The sequence below is a fragment of the Accipiter gentilis genome, chromosome 11 (genome assembly GCF_929443795.1).
Source record: "Accipiter gentilis chromosome 11, bAccGen1.1, whole genome shotgun sequence".
Classification (NCBI taxonomy): domain Eukaryota; kingdom Metazoa; phylum Chordata; class Aves; order Accipitriformes; family Accipitridae; genus Astur; species Astur gentilis.
In genome coordinates, this window is record NC_064890.1 from 16,748,131 (window position 1) to 16,765,730 (window position 17,600).

General features: G+C 41.1%; 1 protein-coding gene across 1 annotated transcript in view; it reads left to right on the plus strand.

The window, feature by feature from the left end:
* ABCD2 (ATP binding cassette subfamily D member 2) overlaps window positions 1-17,600 on the plus strand; it is a 47,649-nt gene that overhangs the window by 14,150 nt on the left and 15,899 nt on the right. The window lies entirely within an intron of this gene.

Sequence of the window (17,600 nt, forward strand, 5' to 3'; positions counted from 1 at the left end):
TCTGTGATGTGTACACCCAAGTTAAAAGGTGGTAAGCACCACCTCAGCTGTGTGGAGAGTGCTAAAAAAAAAAGATCCCTTCTCACTGGTGATGCAAATCTTCAGTCATTGGAAAGGGATCACATACACTCGTGATGGAGCTTATGCTCCCCTGATGGCTAAAGTCCTCGATGATTTAGACCATGGGAACAGACTGGAATCTGAAAAAAATTTGAAATAGACCTAATAGATTTTAATTATGATTTCACTTTAAAACCAAAGATCAAAACAAGTGAGAGTGTTTTGGTTCCTAAATGTTGAATTGTTCAAAATAATTTTCAAAACTTCAACTTTTACACTACAAGACCAGAATCCAATCCAAAATTAACTGCAGATTGCCTTTTTAATAATATGTGCTCATTTCACTAGGGGAAACATGGCTTTTTTGTGCTTCGTTTGTATTCTGACTTGCTGTTGGACTCTCAGAACATAATTTAATGCAATTGATTCTAGAATATCTCCTTAGAGACTTCTAACTAGGTTGCTTTGCAAACGCAAAATCAAACACTGAGAATCTTTGATTGCTTTCTTTAGTTCGTTTCTTCCCATGGGCAAAAGAAGTATTCATGGTACTGTTTGTAGTCTTGTTTAAAAAGTACAAGCTATTAAGCTGAATGGAGAATACTAACTGATAAGTAGATTTTCCTTGCTGCAGGTGAAGGTAACAAAGAACATTTATCCATTATTTTTTCAAATATATGTATAATTTATTGCTAGCCATTGTCATTTTTCTGAGCCGTTCAAGGGTTTCATTCAGGAATTTGGAGCAAAATGCTTTACTAAATGTTTTTCAAAACAATATTTCAGAATTCCCATTGTGCAGGACATTCTTAAAATCAGTTTTATTCTTAGGCAGAACAAAAGCTATTCTGATTTTTTTTTTTTTTTTTTTTTTTTTTTTTTGAGAAAAAACTTGAATTTCAGTCACTTCTGTCCTCTGTGTGATCCCAGCCCCTTCTCAGATCAACATCTAAGACTGGCTTGCCTACAGCCCTTCCCCTTATGTCCCCATAATTCTGTGAAAGCAAATAGACTGACATTGCATTCAGGCAGATTTGCCAAGGTGCTGGGTGAGGGGATTGAATCACATCTGCTGGGTTTTCATTTCCATAAACATGGTTCTTTGTTAGCTGTTTCCCCTAACTTTGCAGTGCTGGGGGAGTTTGTCCAGCAGACCTCTTCTTTGGAACATTTCAAAATTTTTGGTCAGAAACTGAGATTCAACCAGCATCTTTGCAGCCCTCTGTGACCAAAGCCGTATAGGGACTGGCATGTCATCTTTGCAGTGTACCCTGAAGGTATCACTCGTATGCAGTCCATCCTAATAGCATCCCCCTGGATAAAGGGTGCTGCTATGTTGTCTTTGGGACATCTAAGTGACATTGCCATGGCTTGGTTCTGTGCCTCTGTGTGAGCTACACCTTGGCTTGTGGCTGAAGGTTTTGAAGTCTACTTTGGGGGACAGTTCATCTGTGTCAGTAAGGGTTCTGTAGGCTTGGAAGTTTGGTCTGTCACTCATAAGTGTCTTGTATTTGGAAAGGGACTGAGAGACTGAGTCTTGTAGAGATTTGTGGGTGAATGTGGCTGGAGGGGTTGATATAGGACAGCAGTCAATCAACATTGATTGTTAGGATGTTCTTGAGGATCCTGAGTTGCTTTTTTTCCCAAAAAATTTGTTTTTGTTCTTTGGACTTACAGAGTCTTAGATGAATATCTGAGACACTAAGAATGACTTGAAGGAGATTTCAGTTTTAAAGTGAAGTTTATGTTTCTCAACCAGATTTGCAACAGATTTACTGGATTTTGAGGTCTTTTGTGTGGATTGCCTTATGTGGTCCAGGCATTTCTTTCTGCCTCTATTCTACTTCTGAGTGTTTTAACAGTTCATTTATTTATGGCCTAAATAAATTACACATTCAGTTGGGTTTTTTTGTCTGTCCCTGGCTCTAGAATACATTTAGAATTTCTGTAGTGGTTTGTAAATTGTTCTGAAGTCCCAAAATTAAAGCAGCTTGTTTTGGAAGGTCCTGCTGGTGCAACCATTTTGCTTATTAACCCTGTGCAAATTGCTGCTTGGTCAGGTTTACCTTCTCTTTGTTTAATTTTTTAGACATAATTCTAAAACTTCAGACTGGAAAAGATAGTGCCCTGCCTACATTTCATCATGTATGTATTTCAGCATAACTTTAGGGAAAACTTGTGTTCTGGACTGAGAGGATCTGAGAGGTGGTAGGATGGTATCACCTGGATTCAACCTACCTGACTCTTTTGTTTGGTGGGTAGGTGAAAGCTGTGGTATAGCAGAAGGCCCTTGAATTGGTGGGTATCCATCAGAGCAGAAAGTTAGAATGACATCACTGTGTTTAAGTGTAAACATTATGTCTCTGGTTTAAGAACATGGGAGATGGCTCTCCGTGAGTAGACACAGTTACCATTGAGCCTGGTAAGAGCTTACTGTGGCGTGGCTGCGGCTGAATGTAATTCTGCATCAGCCCCCTTTGAGTGAAATGTAGGAACCTCATCTGCACACAGTGAATTGTGGAGAATGCAGTGACTACTAAATAACAAAATACTCCCCAGTAAATAGGAGCTCACTGAAAAGATTATTTTTTCATCTCTGTAATGTTCCAGTGTGGTATTCTAGAAATGCCTGGGAAATCATGCGTCTTTACCAAGTTCAAAAGCTACACACAAAGGTATGATTTATTAAAAAGTGAATTATCTCATTTCACTCTAAATTTAATCAGCACTGCAAACACTTTGTAGTTAGCTTTACTTAGCAGTATGTAGGCTTTAAAACAGAGCCGTAAGAGTCCCGGTCTTTCTATCTTTTTAGATTGCTTAGCATCATTATACCACTTTTTTTTAGATTTTACTATGAATCATTGTGAGATTTTTTTTGTCCCCTTATATTGAGCCAGGTATCCTGGTTTCAGCTGGAATAAAGTTAGTTTTCTTCCTAGTAGCTGGTTTAGTGCTGTGTTTTGGATTTAGTATGAGAATGATGTTGATAACACACTGATGGTTTAGTTGTTGCTAAGTAGTGTTTACACTAAATCAAGGACTTCTCAGCTTCTCATACTGCCCTGCCAGCGGGGGCTGGGAGTGCACAAGGAGTTGGGAGGGGGCACAGCCAGGACAGCGGACCCAAATGAGCCAAAGGGGTATTCCATACCATGTGACATCATGCCCAGTATATAAACTGGGGGGAGTTGGCCTGGGGATGCTGTGGCTGAGGGATTGGCTGGGCATTGGTCGGTGGGTGGTGAGGTGAGCAATTGTGTTGTGCATCGCTGGGGTTTTTTTGATTCTCTCCCCCGTCCCACTGCAGGGGTGGGGGGCGCGGGGAGTGAGCAAGCGGCTGTGTGGTGCTTAGTTGCTGGCTGGGGTTAAACCATGACTCCAGGCCATGCAGAATTTGTCCTTAATCAGTCATAGTTCTGGTGGTCGCTGATAGGACAAATTGCCATTTTGGGGGACAGGGAGAGAGAAGCCCAGGGATTTCTGTGAGTGTGGCTCTGGTGCTGTCTGTGACAGGCCTGTAAAAGAGGAGGGTGGGCAGAAGAGGGGGAGGCTTTAAGAGGCTTTAAGCAGTCCAACATCACATTGGTGCCAGAAGCAGCTTGTTTTCAAGGATGGATCTATGCTAGGAACTGGTCACAGCTCATCAAGTTGTCACATCTCATTGGAGCCTCAGTAGCTGGCAGAGTGTGTGCTCTTACCCCTTCTTCCACTTTTCTGTCCCTCTTTGGCAAAGTAAAATTCATTTGTGTTAAACACCTCTTTGCATTCCTCTTTTAATTAAGTGGTCAAGAAGGTAGCATGAATGAAAAAATAAATACTTGTGGGTGCTCTAGTTGGTAAGGAATCATGATTCAAATCAGAATGCAGAAACATCATTTAAAATAATAAATAATTAACAAAAATATGTAGTGGGTAGTGTGAGTATGGATGCTAAAGATATGACCACAAGATGTGTATGTAGCACTTAGGGAATTAAAGCAGCAGTCAGTCCTTTCATAGTATGTCAGCACTATATCTGAAGGTAGCCTGATTTCTCCAGACTGTCCCCTGTTCCTACTCTGTTGGTCTTAAACATGGGAGGAGACTCCACCTCTGTGGAATTAGTGAGCTCTAGCATACAATTCCTAAAATTTACTCCAGCTCATTTTGCTCTGAAACTAAAAGTCTCAGCTTTTTCAGTTGTAAGGAAACACAGATTCTGCACATGTTTCTCTTGTTTCCTTAGTTCTCCCTCCTTTGATATAAACGCCAGCAGATTTGCACTCCTACATGCTTGCAGGTTACCTTGACAACACCACAGGAATATTCCTCAATATCGCTGCACCATAAAGCTGCAGTAAAGCTGTAATCACCACTGGGTTATTGATATAAATTATTAATCTAATTTTCTGCCAGCTGTTTGTTATTGTCTTGTTTGCATGGAGGAATGACTTATGCAGTCTCTGTTAGTTCCATAACCTTCTGTCACGACTCTCAAGTCTTCCTAGCACAGCACATATCTAAAATGTCCATCAGCATTTTCTCTGTCTTTCTTGAGGACTGATTCACCTTCATAGAGCTCGGAGTAATTCTTAATCCACTGTACTTCTTTCTCCTGGTCCATTGTTAATGTTTTTTCTCTCCAGCTTGCTTCTACTATAATTTGGGTATTTTTGTGAGAGGGACATGTTTCTCCAGTAGAATGCATAGTTTCTCTGTAATTCTGTGTGCCATTCTAGTAGAAGGCCAACCCTGACCACTTTTTCAGTGGTCACAGTGACAGTCCAATTCTGTATTCTTTCTCTCTTTCTATTGCGCATTCAAGTAGATCTCTAATATTTCTTTCCTTCATCACCAGGTTTGTCAGATGCTAAAATGGAGGCAACCAAAGATGCCCTAATAGCAAAGGTTGTTTGCTCTTCATCATTTAGGATTTATGTACCTCTATCTTGCTGTCTTCTTATTAATGCTAGGACAGTACGGAACATAACAGTTTAAAGGTTTATCTGGCCCTCCTAAGCTGTTTGGTTTTGCATACGTCTGCTCTATTTCTGGTATTTTATCTGGGGTTCCTTTACAAGTCATTTCCTATCTGGTGTTTTTGCTTCTGTATTCTAAAAATATCCTTGGCTACTAAACAAAATTGCATCAGCTATAAAGATATATTTCCTCTCCTTAACTAATGCAAATGTCTGATGTGATTTTCCTAAGTAGTCCAAGGATATTCATCATATAGATGAAACCAAGCAAGAATATTTCAGTTCTAAGTGATATAAATAATAAAGTGATAAAATAAAAGTCATTTTTTACATTATAAGCACATGAAATTTTGAAGATTATAGCATGACTCAAATGTTATCTTAAGCATGGAGGTAGTTAGTAGTGGCCACTGTCATTAAAATGTGTTTGTTTCCTAAGACAGTTCTTGGCTACCTAAACAATTTAATCTTGCAAAATTGTTGTGTTTACTTTCAGAAACCCTATACTACGTATGAAAGTATGTGCATATGTAGTATGTATATATATGGTTCTTCTGTATTAGACTACTTTCTCATTAGCGTGTGGTCTGTTAGAGAAGTAGCCCAAATGGCGTGCTGTGCAAATATGCCTACGTGCGTTCTGTTGCCTCATCTCATTGAGATTGGCTCAAACAGCTCTATGCTATGTTGTATTTTGCACATCCTAATTTCTTGTCAGGTCATACTGCTCTGTCTTTAACTATGATCCCTTTAGTTGGGTCAGCTGCAGTTAAACTGTACTCTGACTGCACATACCAACGTTGCACTAGCGGTTGTCATTGACCTTCAGCATTTTGCTGATAGTATACCACCACATTGACTTGTTCCTTCAGTACTTTGCCATCAGTTCATCTCATGTTGTATAGATATCTACTCCCTTGCACGCTGCATCTATCTGTCATACTTACTGTTATCAAGTTCATGGTGCTCCTTTCAAATATGTTTATTTCCAAAGTTCACCACTTATCTGACAGATGAGAAAAAGGTCTGTGGTAGATAGCGTTAACACAAAACATAACATAACATACTTCAGTTATGCATACTATTTTGATATAGGTTTGCTTTAACAAATTGACTGCTACTTTGTATCTTCTTTTTTCTTTTTTGAAATGAATCAATTCAAGACAGTTAACTCAGTATTCTGCTGTTCATTAAAAAGTGTGGCCTTGAATCTAAGAGGGCTGTTAGGCTATCCCCTCAACCAGGGCACAGCTTTTCCCATTTCATCTTACTGGGACTTGCATAGAAATGCTTGCACTTCTGCTTCCTGATTGAAGGAAGTCCTGTCTTGTGTCACCTACAACAGGAGAGTTCTTGTCTTGCTGCTACATAGGTTAGCTGAAGCTTTGCCTGCCAGGATCACTGGGAGACCTCTCCATTTGAAGGCTCACTCACAGCTGTAAAGTTTGAAGGTTTTTATTTAGGTCTATGTGCTGACTGATCACAAGTAATGACAGTACCTCTCGGTAGCACATTGTGAACAAGCTTCACCTATGCTAATAGTCAAGAGGTGGAAAATAGCTTTATGGATTAGCTGCTATTCCTCCCTCTCAAGCCATGCAAAGTGCCTTCCTTACTGGCCAGACACAAGAGTCAGCTAATTAAAGCACAGCTTACAAGTCTTTTCTGTTATTAGGCAAAGTGTTGCAGAAATCCCAGACTGAAGGCTTTAGTCAGCTTGCTGCTTTGGGGTTTAGTTTAGATTTAAAATGCATTTACATAATTCCAACACCAGTCTTAAAGGCTACAGCTAAACTGCTGTTTGTGAAGGACTTCAGCATGCTCTGATCCCTCAGTCCCTTCAGACTGGGGGCATCTCTGGAGCAAGCTGCAGCTATGTGAGATACCAAGAGGACTAAACGTGGGTGAGGAACTGAGATGTGTTGATACATACACAACTTTTACTCCATATGGAGACTTGTGCATTTCCTAGTGGGCAGCTGTCTGAAACACAGAAGCCAGTACCACACTTGATACGAATGAAGACCCTTTTTGACAAGTTTGAATCACCAAGGAAGTCCAAGCTTGATTTGGTATGAGCTTTCAGTATCGTCTCTTATCTACTGGTGGTCTTTTCAGTTGAAGTAAGTTCTATTATTACGACCTTCTGTATGGATGGATGGCAAGACTTCATTCTCCAGATCATGGAGATGTCTCACTTAAAGCACAATGTGGTCACTTAACTTTATGCAAGCCAAGTCCCTTTTGTTTGTGATCCATACAAGAACTTGATCATTCAGAGGATTAAGATCCACTAACTCACTGCATTCCTACCAAGTGACACATACACAGAGGTATAATGTAAAGTGCTGTCAGCTGCATGTCTAATTAAATGCCATGATGTGTATGCAACTAAAAGGTGAAATCCATTCTTGTAATCAAAGCAGCATCCCTCCTATTTTGAGTATTGCTTCAGTACTAAGCACATAAATATTGTTTTGGCTCCTGCACAAAAGCGGGTGTCACTAATAAGTAGAGCTTCCTCTATTTACATTTTTTTGAGATGTTTTCCTCAGTGTTACAGAAGAGCTAATTTTTTGTCTGCAAGGTTGCACAGTTGCAGGAATATTTCTACTAGGACCTCTGGCAGTCAGCTGCTCTGTGTTTTGTAACGTATTTTGGACACCATGTTCTTGCTAGCATGAGCTTGCAATGCCTCCACCCCTCACTTGCTTCTTTTGATAGGATTTTGATTATCAAATGTCCTCCTTTAGCACCAATAGTTACATGTTGTCTGTACCACCTTTCCAGGCATCCATGTATGTGCCAGACTGTTTATGGAACGTCATTTAAAAGCAGGGAAATGTAGGCTTTGAAATTTTTTTAAAATACATTGTCAGGTTAAGCTTGACAAACTTTTTATAAATATGAAGTCACTAAATAGATTATAAGAACTGAATACGTGGCTAGTACTTACAGGATCCATCCAGCAAAGCAACTGACTATTTAATCTGTGCTAGGTTCATTTTGCTGAGAAAAACAGCTCACTTGCCTTTAAAATTTAGTTTTGATAGCAGTGCCAGGGGAACAAATTCACCTACAGGTTAACTGGGATCGCTGTGTAACTTAGCACTGGTATGGACAGACTTGCATGTTAGGGAGTAATCTGGTGGTCGCATTTACATGACCTAGATTCTGCAGAGAAGTGCCATTACTGTGTCCAGCTTGAGCAGTTAACTCCAGCTTAATGCCCTACATTGCAACTCTCCAACAAAGTATCTTTGACAGATGAACAGAATGGCAAATGTTTACTATTTCAATAATATTTTACCTAGGAATGTCAAAAAGCATGCTTCAAATGCCTTATGCATATCAAATTCGGAGAAGCAACTTGGCTACATAACACTGGGAAAAATAAACTACAAAACCTACCTGACATAAAAAGCTTGATATGAAAAGACTGAAAGGATGCTGGCTTTTTTGAGGGGAGGACAGCCGGAAGCTCTAGTAACAACCGTATCATCTTTCCTGGGATGAAGTCCTTTCTCTTCCTTCTTACTATAGTGTTAAATCAGAAACTCTCATTATAGTGCCCTATGCTTTTAAATATCCAGATAGTAGATACAGTCAACACACCGCCCTCTGGAAGAGAAGGTGGTTATCCTTCCCATGCACTCCAGGCTCTGCCTTTTGCCTGCCCTTGCGTCCTGGGCTCCAGAACTGTGTCCCAGCTCTAAGGTGAACTGGACTGTCAGCTCTCTCCCAGCTTTGCATGGTCTGCTCACCCAGACACATTTCTTAGGGTCTAGTCCCGTGTTTGCCTTCGTGCAGGCTGAGGATGTCACCCTCTGTCCCTCCTCCAACTACCTGTGGTTTCCACGGTAAATGTAAGTTTTATTCAGCACAATGATTCTGTTCTGCATTTGTTGGAGACAATGCAGTATTCACTAGTAAATACCGACCTTTTAGAGAGAAGACTAATTAGCCATTTTTTTATACAAGTGTTCAACCCCCACCCCACAAGTTAAGGCAATAAACTCATACACCAAAGGCAGAATTCATCTAAGTTCATTTAGGCAGCTCAAAGTTAGGCATTCTTGTGTGACCTTTATAATGAGTGAACTGTCTATCTCCAGAGGGTGATTTGCTCTTGCAATGCACCATTGAAAGTGTTCATTGTTGATGCCGGTAAGAAAGGTACTCGAACTCTGTAATGCATTAATTAAAATTCCTTTTATTAGAGATAAGGAATAAGTCAATAGCATAGATAATCACAGAATCACAGACTGGTTGAGGTTGGAAGGGACCTCTGGAGGTCATCTGGTCCAGTCCCCTGCTCAAGCAGGGCCGCCTAGAGCTGTGTGCCCATGACCATGTCTAGATGGCTTTTGAGTGTCTCCAAGGATTGGGACTCCACAGCTTCTCTTGTTTCAGAGAAACTTGTTTCAGAGCTTGATCACCCTCACAGTGAAAAAATTGTTTCCTGATGCTCAGATGGCATCTCCTATTTCAGTTTGTGCCCGTTGCCTCTGGCCCTGTCACTGGGCACCGCTGAGAAAAGCCCAGCTGTCCTCTTTGCACCCTCCCTTCAGGCATTTATATACATTGATAAGATCCCCTTGAGCCTTCTCTTCTCCAGGCCGAACAGTCCCAGCTCTCTCAGCCTTTCGTCACAGGAGAGATGCTCCAGTCCCTTTATCATCTTTGTGGCACTTAGGTCCCATCAGATGCTGGGAACCCAGCATTGGGCAGCACCAGACAGACCTCTAGTCACAGCATGGCATGCTGCACTTGATCTCATCCATTCTAAGGTTCATTGGCCTTATGGTCTTTAGCGCTCTGATAGGATTTTCTTGGAAGTAAACAATTCCATTTATCATTTCTACTGCCAAACAAAAGAATGTTAGCATGAGAACATGCTGCTTTACTTAAAGATAAACACAAGGACATGCAGGTGGTGTCATTGCTGGTGCCAAGTGGGAGCTTCTTGCAGGCTCCTCTGTTATGATTAGCCAGCAAAGTTTATCCTGCAGCCAAGTGATAAGCGCAGCACAGCCCAGGCCTGAAGGCCAAGTTATGTGTGCAGCGCAGCCCAGCACGGTGCAGCGAAGTATAGCACAGGCCTGTGCCCACTCAGGTCAACTGTTCTGCGGGTCGCTAACTCCTCAATGCACAGCAGTCCTCCAGTTCAGATCACTGCAGCTGTTTGTCCTGTGTCCTAGGACAAACATGTAAGACACATGAGACCTACTGGAGGTACCAGTTCACTAGAGGACTCTGTTTACTACAAAGAGAGCCTGGGGCGACTAACTCGGACTTGGATGAGTAACTTTGAGGTGAGATGAGTCTCTTCTGCAAACAATGCTGAGTAGTCCCCAGAACACTGGATTTTCAGTTCTTTGTTCTTGAGTCATTAATTATGTCATGGTCTCATGGGAGCATGTAGCAGGTGGTGGTTTTTTTCTGCAGTTCAGCATGTGTGCACTAGCCTACCTTAGAGGGGAGGGTGCCTTTCCCAAGAGGGAAGACTTTTCCAGGCTTGTTTATCTGCCTAACATTTTGCATTAATTATACCCTATCAATTTTACTTTCTGCTAGAGATTACTACAGCTCCCTTGTGGCCGCTTCAGGTACCTATAATGCTTATAAAATGGCCATAATAATGTTCCATGTATCCATATACATGATGCGTCTCTGTATTCTATACTGCCATGTTCTGTCCTGTGTAATGCAGTGTTCCACAGAGTATTAGAGAGGGAAGTCAGTGCAGTGTGTGACTTCACTTGTTGGCAGGGTGTTTCACTGGAGACACACTATTGCTCTAGTATTACTTGCATATTCATATCCCAGTGCATGGAAAAAATGATGCCTTGGACAAATAAGTGTTGTAGAAACCCAGAGCAAAAGCAGTCTCTGCTCTAGAGGCTTCACTGTCTACACTTCCTCTTCTCTGTGAAGTAAGGTGTCACTTCTCATCTGCAAAACCATGAATGATTTGGGATCTTTCTAAAAGAGGGAAACTGCCTTGCTCATTGTGTTACATTGCTGTGATAAAAATCAGAAACACCTCTTAGGCTGGGGTATGCCTGGTGGGACTGGCAGGCTAAATTCTTGTCCTGGACAGCTCATTGTTCTTTCTTCAATTCATTGATCATGTTCATGATCATCCATCCAAATAATCCTTTTATCATCAGGACTACTAGAAGCATGAAAAGACTGGGCCTGCAAAAATTGGATGTTTAAGAAAAGGAGAGTATTTTTCCTTCATTTGTCTGGCTGGTTGATTTGATTCATTGCAGAAGGTATAATAATTTCAGATTGGATTAGCTGCTGATATTTTGTAGAAATTGTCTGGGTTTTGTTTTTAATTATACATGTGTTCTTGTGTTCTTTCTGTTGTCTCTGCCTATCACAAGGTACAGATAGACTGAACTGGATAATTTTGTGAGTTGTTCGCCTTAAACTTTTATGCCATCTGACCAGTTCTAGTTATATTGTAAGTGATCTTCATAATGGTAAATAAGTAAATCATGAGATGAGATGATACCTGAGCATGAATAGTGCTTTAAATTAAAGACTACTTTTACCTTTCAGGTTATTATTTCTTCCCAGGTTATTTTCTTGCAGAGATGTGCATAGCTTCTTTGGAAAGAAAGCCACAGAGTGATTCATGTGATTTTTTTCAGCCTTTGATATCAGATTCTAATTATATGCATTGAGAATTCAGCTTTTTATACTGTGCATTTCATTTCCTGTTAACTATGTTAATGGCTATAAGCTATTACATTCCACTCTGGTAACTGATCTATCTGAAATATTTAGAGGATGTTCATGGCTAGTTCTGTATAACTGGAGAGGAGAGTTCAGTGTAGGGTATTTTAAAGAGAGATCAATTATTTATATCTTTAGAAGCATTGCTGAAACTTTAGCTGGCCTTAAAATCCCTTGAACTAGATACAATGCAATAAACTGAGCCTGTGCTTTTTTAACATTTTGCTAAATATTATATTATTTATTACTTTTAGTGATACCACCTTTTAGTGATAACTCTTTAGTGATACCACCTTCCGTGTGACAGTAGTGGATACAACACTACTTAAAAAGAACTTAATTCACATTCATTCAAGACATTTTATTTTCTCAAAGTTGCAGTAGTGGTTGGTGGTGCCATCATTAGGTTTTTGCTGTCTATTTTATTAACGTCATCAAAGAGCTATTAGGAATCCAGATCATTTTACTTAGTGGAGGTGGCATTTCTTGAGCATCACTGTTGATCAAGCTTTGCTGCTGTTGAAAATTGTTGAATTTTTACTATTGTCCTAAATCAGGAGCATGGCAAGAGCCAGAGTTCTCCTGAGGTGATTCCAGCTGAGGTATTACAGCATGTAAAAAACTAGGATCTTGGCACCAGCAAGGTGATGGAAAGTTCTAAATATAGGTGGATTCCCTAGATAGTCAGGTGGAGATTTAGGGCTTTTGGAAAATTAGCTAAAAAATTTGTGCAGTAGGTAAAGGGAGCCACCTAGAGTTAATCCATAGGAATCTCTAAATATAAATGTATGCCTGAACTCCTGCCTTATACTGAAGTTTAGGTGCCAAACTGATACCTAAATGTTAAACCCCTTTATCTATAACAAGCCCTCTCCTGAGAGCAGGCACCTAAATAAGATTAGAACCCCGTTTAATATGTTTTTATAAAGCTACTGAAGGATTAGGATAGTTACTGCCTTTTATATTTAAGAACACTGGGAAAAAAGTAATAACATAAATGGTATATGGCACAAGGACTGGTACTAAAGTCTCTCTAACTGATGTAGTATATAATTAGGTTCTTTCCAATAACTCTCTCTTCAGACACGTGATTCCTGCCTCTTAGCAGCAGTTTCCTTGCTTCAGTGGGAAGATTAGAAGGTGCCCTCCCTTTGACTCCTCTTTAGCCTGGATGCTAGCCTAGAAAAATGGGAATCTGATGCCCTGCAAGCTGAGAAGAACTTAGCATGAGCCCCGTTCTTGGAAGAGATTTGCCAACCTTTACCTTGTCATACAGCCCCTCATCTTGCATCTCTAGTAGCTGCAGTGTTTTGTGCTGGACTTAAAACTGTTGCTTTCATATCCCATGTTGTACTAGACCTTCTGGGGAATTAGCATTTGGGCACAGCTATAGATGTGAGCTGTGCCCTTGGCTTTCTGGACTGGAAATTCTTCAGTGCAAGCACTGACTCCTTAAGATCTTCCAGGTTTCCTAGGAAGATACCTCCATGGCTGAAGCTTGGACTCCAGTATCACCTTCATGAATAGAAGTGCCTAAATTTGGAATACATTTTATTTTCAATGTCAAATCAAGCACTCTGAATTGCACTCTGAAGCTATCCTAATCTCCTTTGAAAAGCCAAGCTGCAATTTATCTGAAAAGGAGAATCCCAGGTGTAGTGTTCCCCTTTCTCTCTCCTACTTGAGGTATATTAGAGAGGCATCTTGTCAGACAGAGACAGAAACTTAAATGATGGGTCAGTCAAGAGTTTATAGTTGCATTACACATAATTTTCTCACATAACTTTGCGTATCTGTGAGAATAATAGTGCAATAATAACTGCAAACACACTTAGACAGCAAATGGCAAGTCAGGTCCTGATTGCTCAGTTGGAGGCATGCAGATGGCTTCCAGAATCACAAGCCCCATATTTTTAGGCTTTACCTTCCATGGAGGAAGTGTTAATCACAGTCTGTGCCAAGGAAGGCGAGGTGAGCTTCAGACTGTACCTGGAAGCAGTTCCTTGGGCACTTACATTGCACTAATATCCCTTAACTTCTGACGCCAGCCACTTAAGATATATTTTTGGACCCTTTCTTATTCCAGGGAGCTTATAATTAAAACTCTGACCATTCAGATTGCTTTATAGAGTCTCAAAGTGCATATTGATTAGTTGCTATAATTCTTTAAAATAATATTATGGATATCAGAACAGGTTATAAGTTCTGTCAGCACAGTTTATTTTGCATGGAAGATGAAAACACCTTTGAATACATTCAGGAAGTATTTGTAAACATTTCAGGTGGATATGGCTTGTTCTGATTTTGGAGTAGAAATTTCTTGACATCTAAGCAAGTCATCTTCCTTAACTTGCTACCCAAAAGAGTGAAGCCCTCTGCTCTTTAAGACATCAGAGAATTACTAGATGTTATTACTGCCTTACTGGTTACAGCGTGCAGTGTTAATCTACAATCCCTTTGAATTGGCATTATACCTCTGTCTTTATGCCTAACTGCTCCAGCGTGTAAGTCCTCTGTTTGGAAAGATAAGTGACTGGTATGTACTCCAATATGTTTTGCAGCACCTGCCCCTTTCTCCCTCCCCAAAGCTCACCTCAATAAAGAAACCATATTATCGGCAACACTTGCACTTCCTCCCCATATGATTTCTCTAATATTTTGCCAACATTGTACACAATGTCATGTGTCAGTAGGACACTGGGGAATTGTCCATACCACAGGCTTCAGATTGCAGCGCATCTTGTTATCATTTTTTTTAAAGCCTGCACTGCAAGGGGGAAGCTGTAAGCCTTAGGGATGATGGCTTGTTACTAGCAGAATGAAGTTACAACTCTGCCAAGTGGAGTGCTAAGTGCACCAGACAGAAATTGGTGATGCAATAAAACCATCAAACTGACTGAAAAAAGATCAGTTTATGAGAACTGAAGGCATCTCTTCCAATAAATGCCTTGAACTCTCAGTAAACCAGGCAAGATGCTTTCTTAGCTTTCTGGAGGTTTGGTACCAAAGCTTTAAAAAAAGGATTACTGATCTTAAATCCTGTCTTTCAAAAACAGTGTAGGAATCTTTCCAGAGAGCAGAGAAAGAAAGAAAACAATTGCAGAGCTATTACTGTCAAAGACATGACCTCTGAACAGCAGAGGAGTTGCTTTCAGAGTCTGTAAGAGTGCTTCCTTTGAGACTGGAACCCAAACACTCTGGCTGAAAGGAAAAACTCCATCAAAAATCAATTAAATCCAGTTAAAATAGAGTATTACTTCAGGACAAAAAGACAGTTTTTGTTGTTTGAACTGCTAAAAATTTAATGAAAATAATATTTTAACAAGGAGCTTACTGGCAAAGCCAAAATTTCACTGTTGCTGTATCCAGTTACCCATACTTCTTACTACTTATTGTCTAGGTATCACACACATGTAACCTCAACTGATGTTTAACAGGTTTTAGTGTGTTTGACTTTGTGGCACGGTAGGTAAGGAGGCTATTGTCTTCAAGTTATGGACAGAGAAATCTGGTTTAGTATGAGATTATGAGAGTATGAGTTAGATGAGATCTCATCTAACTTTAGCTCTTTAGAAGTTAATTACCTAAGTTAGTTGTCTGGGCTCTGTTCGCCGTTGAGGGAGAAGACACCCCCAGGAGGCAATCCATCCCCACCCTAAAAATAAATGGGATAAACCAACCACAAAGGTGCCTCTGTTGTCAAGATTTGGAGCCCCAAACGAGACATCTCATGCTAAGCAAGATGAAGTGTCCCCTCAGGGACAATGAGTGGCTCCCTATAGGATGGGGGAAGCAGAACGTGCTCTCCCACCCCCCAGGACAGACCCGTAACCATAAGCCATTCTTCCTCTCTGCTAGTTAGTCAGTAATTGATGGGGTTTGCTATTCCACTGCAGGCTGGGCTTTTCTTTAATTTTTACAAACTAGGTGGGTAGAGGCGTGCTTGCTGGTACTGGTGTGTTTAGATGGGAGGCCACAAGGAAAATCCAGTTGTACCAGGAAGCGGTGCTGGTGACTCAATAAACAGCCTGGCAACAAGTGTCCTGGCACAGTGCTTTTGAGCATTGCCTTCCTGGTTGTGCTGTAGGTTAAGTCTCAGAGCTGCTAGTCATTACAGGATCATACTTCACAGGAGTAAGGTATTAAACCCCAGACAAATCATGTGATAGGTAATTCTGCCCTCCTTGCCCTTACCTGCAGCTGAACGCAAATTACACAGTCTTATGCACAACCTGATTCTTTCCTGAGCCCAGGTGGAGTTGCTGTCTTCTGTCCCAGAGATGGCAGCAGTCTGGAGCAAGTGAAGTGATTTCTACATATGCAAGAAATAAAGCCTTTGGGGATTTTAGGTGGAGAGCACTATGGAAATGTAATATATCATTACTTCATGAAGTTATATAAAGTTTAGAGTTGAGATTTTGCAATATCCCTATTAATGTAAATGGTTCACTGTACTTGATGCTAGTGTTTATGCAGCAGCTCAGAGCAGCACTTTTTCCACAATGAGCAGAAAGCACAACAATGAGCAAAGAGGAGCAGCAATGCTTGTGTTTGACTTGCGGTTCTGGTTTTACTCCATCTGGGTGCCTGCCCACAGCAATGAGATGACCAAATATTTGTGAGCAGTTCACATCCCCTGCCCTTCCCACCCTCACTCAGCTGCTGGAGAAAGTAGTTTAACTACGGGTGGGTACAGACAGTTCACCATGGATGTCTGCAGCACTAAACCCAATGCAGCTGATGCCAGCTTGAATATGAATTTCAGTTCACGTTGCAGCTTTAGTTCTGTAATTCTACAACTGTTGCATTATGAATTCTGTCAAATTACTCTGTGGTGTATTTTAGGGACTCTTAAGAATAACAATGGGTAAATCCACCCCTTCTGCAGAGCCAAGGGAAGGGAAGAAATCTGCTAAGGTATTACAAGTGTCTTGTCAGGGAAAGCCTCTGCATGGCTGAGACCTTCCCACTATGCAGGTCCAGAGCTCTTCATGGAAGAAAATTGGCCTCTCATCAACGTGCTATGAAGTTGTTGGAAGCAGTTCTCAGTGGCAAAAGCAAGCTGCCTGGAAGCCTCCTCTTTGCTGGCCCAATTTTATCCGCTCCTCTCTGTCATCATCCCGTGGCACCACAACTTTAATAAAACTAGCATTCTTTTGGCAGATGAACTCAGAGGGAGTTAGTGTGACCCTTGACACAGAAAGCGGGACAGAGTCCGGAGCCTGACTGTTGTTTGGCTGTGGCCTTCCCTTCCAAACTCAAAATCTAACAGATCATTCCTGGGGTGTTTCCAGCTTCCAAGAGCTATCAGCAGTGTCTGTGGGACAGGATGGATATTTATCCTTCACAAGAAATCCTTAGAACAAGAGCAGCAAAAGGGATGGTCAAATAGATGTGTCTTAGATTGCCTTTGCTATCCTAGTCTGAATATTTTAAAGATGTAAAACTGTTCTTTGAGCTGACTTCGTTTAGAGACTAGGAGGATTTTTGGGGCCTGGGCTGTACCAGAGGCTGGGCACAGCTTATGACATCGTGGATACTGTCCGTAGCCATTCCAGGGGCATGGCTGTGATTGAGGACTCTGGCTCCAGAGTGGAGACACCTTGTTTTAGTAAGACAGATGGTATTACCTGGTCTGGGAACATGGTGATTCAGAAGCTGCTTCACATACAGCTCAGCCTTGTGCTTGGCAAAGGGAGGCTGGTGCCGGGAGGTTTAAGCTGATCAACTTCTCTATTGTATGCTTTTTTTGCAATTCAGAAGTGTTACAATGGCTTCTAGAGCCAGCTAAGTTGCGCATGGTCTCAATTCTGCAATCCAGAACAGTAG